Source organism: Lycium ferocissimum, unplaced genomic scaffold, assembly GCF_029784015.1.
Source record: "Lycium ferocissimum isolate CSIRO_LF1 unplaced genomic scaffold, AGI_CSIRO_Lferr_CH_V1 ctg3732, whole genome shotgun sequence".
In the NCBI taxonomy this organism is placed as follows: domain Eukaryota; kingdom Viridiplantae; phylum Streptophyta; class Magnoliopsida; order Solanales; family Solanaceae; genus Lycium; species Lycium ferocissimum.
In genome coordinates, this window is record NW_026725474.1 from 4,490 (window position 1) to 15,431 (window position 10,942).

General features: G+C 36.9%; 1 pseudogene; it reads right to left on the bottom strand.

Moving 5' to 3' along the window:
• Window positions 1-2,887: 2,887 nt before the first annotated feature.
• Window positions 2,888-5,923, bottom strand: LOC132044142 (putative clathrin assembly protein At1g03050; annotated as a pseudogene).
• Between the last annotated feature and the right edge of the window lie 5,019 nt (window positions 5,924-10,942).

The following is a 10,942-nucleotide window of genomic DNA, read 5'->3' on the forward strand; positions in this document are numbered from 1 at the left end:
CAAGGATCATACATTATTGAAGGAATCTCAACGTCTTCAAACGTCCCTTTCTTCTTCTCTTTCTTGGGTTTCAAGAATCTAGGATTTTTGGAAGATGAACTAGTGTTAATTTAATACTGGATTGATGAAGTAATGATGGGAATGGATCAAGAACTTACCTTATACGTTTTGGGAAAACCCTAGGGTTGTGTCCTCTCGAAAAGTTGGCCAAAACGAAGTGAGAATGAATATAATGAAGTTAGGCTTTTATAAATTTCGGGAAAAATCGCTTCAGGCATAAAATTTCCTGGTGCATCGCCCAGGGCAGCGCACATAGTGTATCTATTTTGACGGCATCAAAATTTTAGGTTTCCTGAAAATTTAGCCTGGGGCGCCGCACGCCTAATTTTCGCACTACACAGATGATTCTTTGTAAAATAGGCATAACTCCTAGCACAGATCTCCGTTGGAGCTGGGAGCTCTACTGTTGAAAAGGTATTTCAAAGATATACAACTTTCATTCAGGAAGTATTCCCAAATTCCCAACCTATTTTCACGAAACTGGCTTAGAAGTTAGAACTACTGAAATTTAGATGAGTTAGAGAACTCTTACGAACTTCACTATTTGGGTTTACTTCAAAACGACTACTTATCACCCATATTCATCCTGAATGGATTAATATAGCTAAAATATCATCTTATTACTAGTTTTACACTTTCACACCTAACCCAAATTTACTGGGTATTACACCAAGTGGCCAGGAAACTGAAAAATCTCACTAACCCATCGGCCAGACTATCTTTCTCACTGACCCGTAGGCCAGGCAATTTATCTCACTGGCCCGTAGGCCAGGCAATCTGTCTCACTGACCCATAGGCTAGGCAATTTATCTCACTGGCCCGCAGGCCAGGCAATCTGTCTCATTGACCCGTAGGCCAGGCATATCTGTCTCACTTACCTATAGGCCAGGCATATCTGTCTCACTGACTAAGTGGCCAGGCTAAAGAAAATGTCTCACTGACCAAGTGGCAAGGCTAAAGAAAAATATATATGCAAATCATGCAGTATATCATGCATATGCTGAAAAACACTAATACTGTAACATGTCTCTCTATAAACTCAAGGACATAGGGAGGGGATATGGCCCCTCGGAAAGAACAACATAACACTCAGAAACTATGCAATAATATGACAAGTTCTACTTTGATAAAGCTCTAGTCCTACGGTTCATTACATTCTTACCATATATGGAATCATGCCAAGAAAAGAAGGAACAACCTTAACATACCTTTTCGGTCTCCTTAACTACCTAACGCTTATCCTCCCAAGCTCGTATAGCTACATTCAAAAAAATTCATACTATTGTTAGGCTTGTCATCATATGCTTATCTTAAGCCTTCAAATTAAACCCTTTTTAGAATCTGCAGAAATTCGGGCAGCATCTCCCCTATATCTTCTACTCCCTCCAATCTTCAAAACAACTCCCAAAGCACAATAAAACATCAACAATTCCATAATCAAAAGATTACATTCAAACTATACTCAATTTAATCCCAAAACTTCTTTTCATAATCAATCCATAACAACAACTTCATACAACCCCTTATACACTAGTATACGACAATTCCTTAACATCATTATATCCCTCATAACAAGATTATGTTCAAAAGATACTAATAATTATAACTCAAGTTAATTCACAACTCAAAATATCATCATATGTATATTTGAATTTTTCCTCCAATTTTCTTCTCCTCAAATCTTAACATAATTACCAAACAAACTCATAAACATGAAACTAGATGAAATCTTAACTCAAAATTCAAAAACACTTCAATTCCATGGTTACTCTACCATAAAAAATACTCACCCAAACGTCTTCAAGAAGAGGAGATAAGTGTAGACCTCACTTGGAAAACTTAACCACTTTAATCTTCACTTGGATCGTTGGGTTAGGCTTGGAAATATGTTGGAATATGTTTGGAGAGGTTTCTAGGGCTTTCTAAGACTTGGGGTTATGTTAAAAATGAAATACAAATTACCAAAATTGTCATATTGACTTGTATGAATATATGTGCATGTTGTGGAAGTTGGGGGAATGTTCTAAAGGATTTGGGATATGTTTAGGGGTGTTTGGATGAATGTTGTGGGAGGTTCTAGAGAGGTGTGGAGATGAGAAATGGTGAAAAATTAAGTGATTTAGGTGATTTAAGGGGATATATATAGTAGTCCAAACCAGGTTGGGTTGATGGGCCAAAATTGGTGGGCCTCATAAGTAGTTTCTAGAATTTTTGCGTAGGTTCGCAGGCTTTTGACAGTCCATATTAAAATGCCCATAACTCGCTCCTCCGATGTTGTATTGATGAACGGTTTGCTGCGTTGGAAACTACACTCGACGAACTTCATTTTAGGCTCTTGAAACACCTCAAAACTCCTGATATCCCAGGAGATATACCTCTCTGAAGTTGACCAAAAATTTCTGTCCAAAATTCTACCAAATTTTTCCAAAATTTTTGAAAAACTTATTTTCTTTGATTTGCTCGATCCCAAAACCCATTAGACACTTGTTTAACACTTGTTAATAGTATTCCTTGACCTTATAAGGGTTCCATGATCTTTCCGAGCTTACGTTAGTTTACTTACGACGTGAACGACGCGAAAATTTTCGAGGTGTAACATTTATTTTCTTATGCTTGGGTTTAATTTTGTTCGATGTCTCCATCTCTGGATTAGTACTTAATTCAACGTTATTTTATCCATTATTTCTATCATTTCCAGTTCAATCATCTCAAAGAGGTCTGCTTTGCACCTGTTAAAAATAATGTGATCCATGAATTTCAAGAATGAACCACTTGAAGTTAACAATATACTTGATAGTTGTTGGATAAAATAACTCTAATTTGTAGGAAACCAAAACTTGTTAGAACATAGTATATGATGTAAAAAAACGCATTGTATGCCATATATGTCTTATTGACTAGTCTCTTTAGAGCTAACTGTATATAGGAAAATGAGGAAAACGACACAAGTGAAGATTGCAATTTATTACATTATGTATTCTGATATGAATCTTCTCTGACACGTAGTTCTGCAACTGACATTTATTACATTTGAAAAAGTTATAGCTAAATTCTATAACTTGTGGAGCAGGAAAATAAGGCATTGGTTAAATGTGAGCTTGAATAACTTTCGCCATTCCTTCTTCCCAAATGCCTCTTTTCTCCTTATAATTTCACCAATTTTGTTTGCTTACTGAATTTTGGAGACCAAAGAGAACGACCATAGATCGTCCTTCTGTATCTAATTAAAGGAACCTCTAGAAGGTTTTTGTGTAACCTCCCGTGTTGTATGCATAAGGGTTTGGTTGTGCGCTTGCTAATCCTACTTGTCCTTGCATTCCATCCCTTTGATATTGTTGCCACATTACCTGCTCTTCTACTAGTAGTCTCTGCTTCTTTTCCATTTCTGACATCTGAACATATGATGGTGGTGCTATTACCAGTGATGCTTCAAAAGGATCAGTGCTTGTCCCAGTTGTAGTGTGAGCTCTGCCATCGGCCGATGGAGGTGTAGGCAGGGCTAGCATTGCCAACCGACCAGCTGATCCAAGCACGACACTGCTAGCACTTCCAGTAGCTACAACACCGGAGCTAGCCACCACCTGAGCTACTGCTCCGTGTTGATACATTCCATCTAACATTAATGTGTTGAAGCCTCCAGGAAGTGAAGCCTTCTGGTCCGACAAATGGCTCGTCTGTTGAACCAGTGTTGTTTCCCAATCCCCTGAATCTTTGAATGCTTCCCATAGTGAAGTGGTTGTTGGAGGAGCATCAGTTCCTGGATCACTATCAAAGAGTGCTATAGCCAATTGAACTCCATGTTCTTCCATAGTTGGTGCATCTTCACCCAAGTTCAATAAGTCACCTACTTCTTGGGTTTTCGCGACCTCTTTCTTTTCTTCTTCGTGTTTCTCTTGCTTTGTTTCTTCAGGAATTCCCTCTGGTGGTGGTAATGCCTTAATTTCATTCATCTCCTGTTCTGGTTCTTGATGTGGTTACGCTCTGGCTCTTGAATTTTTTCAACAAGTTCACTTTTTGGTTCATAGCGCATTGCTTTCCCATTCTTTTCCGATATGGACTTCTCCCGTATAAATTCATCAATAAGGTCAAGTTTCTTCTGTGGAATGTTCTCAATGTCTGGATATTCAGAAGAATGTCCAATTCCAACCATTTTACACCAATTATAGAATTGTTCAAGCTCATCGTATTGCTTGTTAATACGGTAGAAAATCTCGTGAACCTTCACATTATCGTGGATTGATAGTTCATGGAACTTATCAATCAAGATAGTTATTATTTCTATCACTTCATAGTATATCTCAAAACTTTCCTTCACAAGTGGATAGAGAGCCACGAATACAGTTTTATTGGTCCTTGCCAAACCTGCTCTTACAGCACAATAAACATAAATTTGAATCATGTACCAAAAATATCTTTTTGTTAGATGACGTAGAAAACAACCAAAACAAAGCATAAACTTGTGCTAGCCCTATAATGGGTGTCACATATGGTATGAAATTTTTGGATTCAATTTCAAATTCCCCAAGTCAGTATTGCACACTTGACACTAATGTTTCCTCGTCTAATGTCATTATATGATTCGATGATTTTTAGTTATGTACTATTTCTTTGTTTCGACTCGATAGTAAAACTGAAAGCTGATTAATTTTTTTTGACCAAAAGAAAATTAAAGTTATAGAATGAAAATAGTAAAATACAATGCAAACCTGCGGGTCTACAAGCTAAGAATCGCTCAAGTAGTTGTATGAGATATTGGATCCTTGAGAAAATGTCCTCATTCTTCATTTCTCTCAAGGGAGTGGGTTTCACCACGACAAAGATCAGCACCAACATCATCTAAATCTTCATCGTAAGAATAGGCGCTGCGCTTTCCACGGCGGCTCTGCATCCTATACTCAAGTTGTTCGTCAAGGTACAAAGAATAGGTACGGACAAGTGCAGAATAGTCCCATGAATTAGATCTTGCATCTCGAAATTCAGACATGTTAAGAAGCCTGGTTCCTTGTCTCGTGGCGAAGAAAATCTCTTGCTCATAAGAGGGATCACCATCGAAGAGCAATCTATGGATCAACATTAGTGACTTGAGCGCCACAACCCAGTTCTTGGTCTTGCCAAGACGTCTTGAAATGTTGTCGACACAAGCACCAATATTGGCTCGAGAATAAGCAGTCAAGCTTAGAATCTCTCGAATGTGCCTCTCCTCAGGCGGGTACTCTTGGTGTCTAGTGGCCTTGACAATGGCAACTTCTAAGTCGGACAAGCAGTTGCTTCCCCCTACCTTGGCCAAGCTTATGCTTGTCTGGTCTTTGACAGCCCCAATTGCTTTTCTAAGTTTGCTTGGTGCCATGAAGTTTTTTTTTCGGTCTTGTAATACGAATCAAAATACTTTCCTTTTCAGTTGTCCATATGGGTGGCAGTTTTAACCAAAATGAAAAAAACACATGCTATTAAATTGTAATGATATTAAACATGCATTCGTGAAGTTTACATCAAAATCTTGAGAGTAAAGAATGTGCGACACATAAAACATACATTTTAGGTGGATTCAAATTAGATTCGGTGAGTTTACAATGAGTATAATCTATATATCTTTTGCATTGCGAACAGCAATGGGTTCACTTGAATAGTTGACCTCACCTTAGATCTGCCTCTCTACATTTATTTCTATGATTATACTTTTCTCACAACTGATATTGTTGAAAATTTATGAGTAAACGATCACAAAAATGATGGGTATGTTAGGATAATTCTATTTAAAAAATGGAAGGATAAGTTTAAAGGAACGGAAATCGAGAAGAAGACAAAAAGGATGATGTATGTACAACTCCTTCTTCTTTCCTCTTCTTGTCTTCCAGTTAAACTATCAATTTTCTCCCTTATGTGTTCTTCTTCTTGACTGGTTTGAACGACCATACAAACATCCTCCATTTTAGCACAATAATACGGATAGCTAATGGAATGTTTTTCAAAGCAAAGTTGTGGTTTAGATAAGCTGTTTATAATCATTGAATTTTTGCGTGGAAAAAGATGAGAGTTCCTTTTATTCTATTTGACTTATTCTTGTGGAGGGATTTATTATTTGTTTTTAGAATTTTTACTCTGTTGAATTAACATTTCAGCAATTTAACAAGCACAAGACGGAGTTAATTATTTAATAACTAGCTTCCTAACACGCGTATTACATGTGAATATCGAGTTAAGTTACACTAGTTTGTAAAATAATATCAACATTAGTAAAAAAAGAAAAAAAAAGTTTTTAGTAAATAATTATACATGAAAAAAAGGTACAATTTTGTGTGAATGATCAATGTGGATCATGGTATAGTGACTTGTTTGTCAAGGTTAAAATGATTGGATATGTCTGAACTCACAAAGATGAACAATCAAATTTAATTAGATACATATGTTTTTTTACTTATATTGGTTTTAGGACTTTACTTTATGAAGCACAAACATGTAATTAATGAAGCAAATTTATACTAATATTTACTTGTAGACGACATTCCTAATATATGTTCTCTTTCATCCATTTAGGTTGCTCTATCATGACCAAGATTCTTTTTGTCGGCATTGATATCCCTCTTAAAAGTGCAACATAAATTTCGTTGTGTGAGAAAACATATTATGGCGGACACAATTTAATATTAGGGATTGTTTGACTTGTTTGTTGTCATTGCAAAGATAAACATACTGGATAAATACACATTTGGTAGAAGATCTATTCATTGTAATTTCTACATGTATAACATAGTTGTCAAATTCTTTGTAGATCATCTTTGCATTGTTGCATAAGTCAGTTGAAGCTCCAAATTTCTAAATAACATCATAGGTGCATTTTCATTCAAAACTATCATGTTTAACTAAACATAGTTATATCTCCTATTAATGTTTGGAGGCACACTAGTTTCTCATCATGTTGCACGTGTAACCCAAATCATTTAGTATAAGTTCTTAAAAATCAAATACATATTTTTAAAACATGATAAAATAAAAATTAAAGAATAATGTGAGCTAATCCTCTTATAGTGACTATCCATATTTAATCTCAAAATAATCTTACACTAACTTAAGATTTTTCATCTTTTTGTTTATATGGTAAGGTTTTCATTTCTTGAACTGCAGTTCATTGTAGAATTTGATTATGCCTTACTCCTAATTCTCCAAGGTTTGATTTTATGCGTATGGAACAGCTTCTTCCAAATAGTCTCCAGCTCTTGTCCGAAGGACCTGGTTCTCTCAAAGAATCATGCATCTGTGTTGCCTGCTTCCCAGTTCCTTTTACAGTTCTGTTAAGGACCTGGTTTTTGTACATTTTTTCCATTCTTCCTTTAACATAGATTGCCACTTATACAATGTCTATCATCAAAACTCCATAATATCAAGAATTGATATTGAGACTAAGGCAGTTCAATAGAGAGCATTTTGGAGCAACTTAAAAAAAAAAAAACACTAAACATGATGTTATTTATTAAAACCAAAAGAGACTTACAGAAAATAAGCAAAGCACAACCAGATAAACTACTGGTTGGCATAATACAGGAAAGAACGAAATAACAGAACTACAAGAGGCTATCTCTATGCAGATCCTTAGGCCTTGACATCATAGCGTCTCACACACCTACAGAGCTTCCACAAGGTGATGTGGATCAAGTTAATGTCTTCACCAACATTTATATACTCTAAGGAACCTCCCATTCTCCCATTAAAATCATATTCATTGTTATAAAATCTATTTCCATCATCTGTGGTATCATATGATGATTAATACAGAAATCCAATCTCATCTTGATAGCAGCAACCTCAGCAACTAGGTTAGTACCATTAGGTATTCTCTTAGATGTAGCATGTACCAGATCACCTTCATCATTCCTAACACGAAATACCACTGAACTTCATTCTGGATTCCTTCTAGAGGCACCATTAGAGTTACATAAATATAAACCCTCTAGAGCGAATTTCCATTTCACTGTCCTACAAATAATTCTAGGCCTATAACCTTCAAATAGCTGAATGATTTGAGGCAAACAATTTGGGATATTGTTTTGTGAAGGAAATCTGACCCTACATAACAGAAAAATATTCATGTTGATATCATAAATAACTTTGTTAAGGGGAATTGTTCCACCTTGAAAAACTGTATTCCTCCATTTCCAGATCGGCCACAATATTATAAATGGGACTGCAGTAAATAAGGGCATAAGTTTTGTGTCACAACCCAACCGGAGGGCCATGACGGGCACCCGGTGCTAACCCACCCAGGTACCTCTTATCGTACTCTCATATTTTAATATCTAGGTGAGCCACATGGCTTACTCATAATTTATATGCATCAATAGTGCTAATCTCGTTGGGTAACAACACATTTACATCATCATCATCAATACCAATGCCCATATCCATATGCACAAGCCGACGAGGCTATCAAAATGATACACAAAATATAAGCCGATAAGGCTACAAGACATCTAACCATACACAACTGGCTACGAGCCTCTATGAAGAGTATGTCACATCATATAGACAAGACAGGACCCGGCCATGCCCATAGGTATGTACACAAAAGAATAAATACCAAAAGTTGTAGCTCCGGAAGAAATGGAGCTCCTCTATGTAGTCCCTGAATAAGAATCTACAGATCATGCCTGTCTCCCTGTCCACGCCGGGGATGACGCAGCGTCCACAAATAAAAGGACGTCAGTACAAATAATGTACTGAGTATGTAAAGCATAATCAACATCATAACAGGAGCATAAGAGACAGCATAAGAAATAGCATAAGATGGGAGAATCAGGAGATAGTAGCCATCATCGTTGTTATATCCCGTATTTTGAACGTCGGATTATTTGTAAACGCTCGAGGTGGGGCCCACACGTTAAGATTTTTTTTTTGAACATGTGACAAGTTATATGAATCACATATGTAAAGTTAAACACAACTCATGAAGGACCATTTGGCCAAATCAAAGTGGAAGCCCTCCAAACGAATATTTTTAAGTAACATTTTCGGGTGACCTGACTTCGAGGGGAAACAACGGTATTATAAGTTTGGAATTTGGAAAAATACCAAGAAATAGAAGTTTTAGATAATTGAATTAGCTTTCCAACCATAGGTTGTGGGCTCCCAGGTGACGTCGGTACAAGGAGATATGGACGTTTTAAGGTCGAAAGGTCAGTGGGCTAGGCCCAACTCGGGCCCAACCGGGTTAGGCCCATGACCCATGTTATTTAAGTGATATTTCGTCCCTTCCCTCCTCATTTTAAGACCTGGAACAACCAGAAAATTCTGGAGAGATAGAAAAAAAAGGCCTTGGAGAAGAAAAACCAATTTTGACCAAAATCCGAGCGCCGAATCCCGAAGCCCATGAAGGGAAAAGTGTTGTCTGTTGTTGTCTTCAATTTGAGCTAAAAATCAACCAAGGAGGAGAGTGATAACATGGTGGCTGCCTACTTAAGGTAATATGAAGGTTCCTTTTCATTGTTAACAAGTTTATTTAAAGATTTAACGGATTAGGACGGAAGAAATAGCGATATAAATTCGTTTGTCGGTGTTGATGTGGTAGCCGTATAGGGGCTGTTTTGGTGGGGTATGATGAGCAAATTTTATTTAGTATTTTGATTGTTGTTGTGTTGTGGATTTCATGTTGTTAAATGAAGATTTAATGGCTTGAAATAAAGTTGTAATCGTTTGCGGATTATGGAAGAAGTTAATATGACATTAGTATGGTTTCTTATAATTGTAGGAATAATGTTGCTAATATGTAGAATGTTGGTGTAGTCTATGAATTTGGAAGAAAGAAAATGTGTTGTAATTATTCTTGTTGGATTTGAAAGAATTTGGGTAGTGTATGTGTTGGTTGAACCGTTTGAAATATTGTGCGGGTTGTCGAAGTGTTCTAGAATATTGTTGAATGGTTTCGGATTAGTATTTGAATGTGTGAACAATTGTGAATTGGATATAAATGAAATGTTGTTTGATTATGTAAAAGGAGCTACTAATGTTGGAATGTATTTTGAATAAATTGTTGAAGTTGGAGATATGATGGTTGGCATTGTTGTTGATAGTTTGGCCGAGTTGAATTCTCGGGTTTGTTGTTGTTAAATTGGCCGAGTTATATTCTCGGGGATGGTATATTTACAGGGGAGATGTTTGCCTAAATTTCGGCGGAACATAAGTGGATTTACTTGAGAAATTAAGACAAGTGTTGATTCAAGATTAAATTCCAAAAGGCTTATAATCAATGTTTGGTATTTGTGACCAATTGTAGATTTTGAAGCATTTGGGACTTGAATTTGGAGAAGCTTAAGAAGCCGAGAAAAAGGTATGTAAGGCTTCACTTTCTTTCTTTGGCATGTCTTAGACGTAGTAGGCTTGAATATGTGCCTCGGGACAATTCCTTTCTTAGAAATTCGAGATTGAAATTAACTACTATTCATTCGGTAGAATTGAATTAGAAATTGTGTGAAATGATGGAAGAACTCCTAAACATTTAGAACTTGCATGAGTAGGACCCGACTACCAAAGGTCGGTTGTTTAGCTACCTCATTATGTTCTATAATGTACGTGGTGGTGTGAAAATGTTTCTAATATGACTATTACTTCGGTTTTCCAAAAATGGCTTCGGAAACGCGTTTGTGGTTCACTGATGATTTTTAAAGAACTAGTTTTGTACAAAGAAACACAAAATTGATTTTTCAAAATCACTCCGAAAGGGGTGCGAGATTTTACTATTTAGACTTTCTAAAACCACCCCGAATGGGAGTGCGGTGGCCTCGGCTTATGCACGACAGTGCTATGGCCTCGGTCCGTGTACGGCCGTGGCCCCTCGACTGATCACCGAGTGTGCTATGGCCTCGGCTCACGTCCGGGAGCACTATGGCCTCGG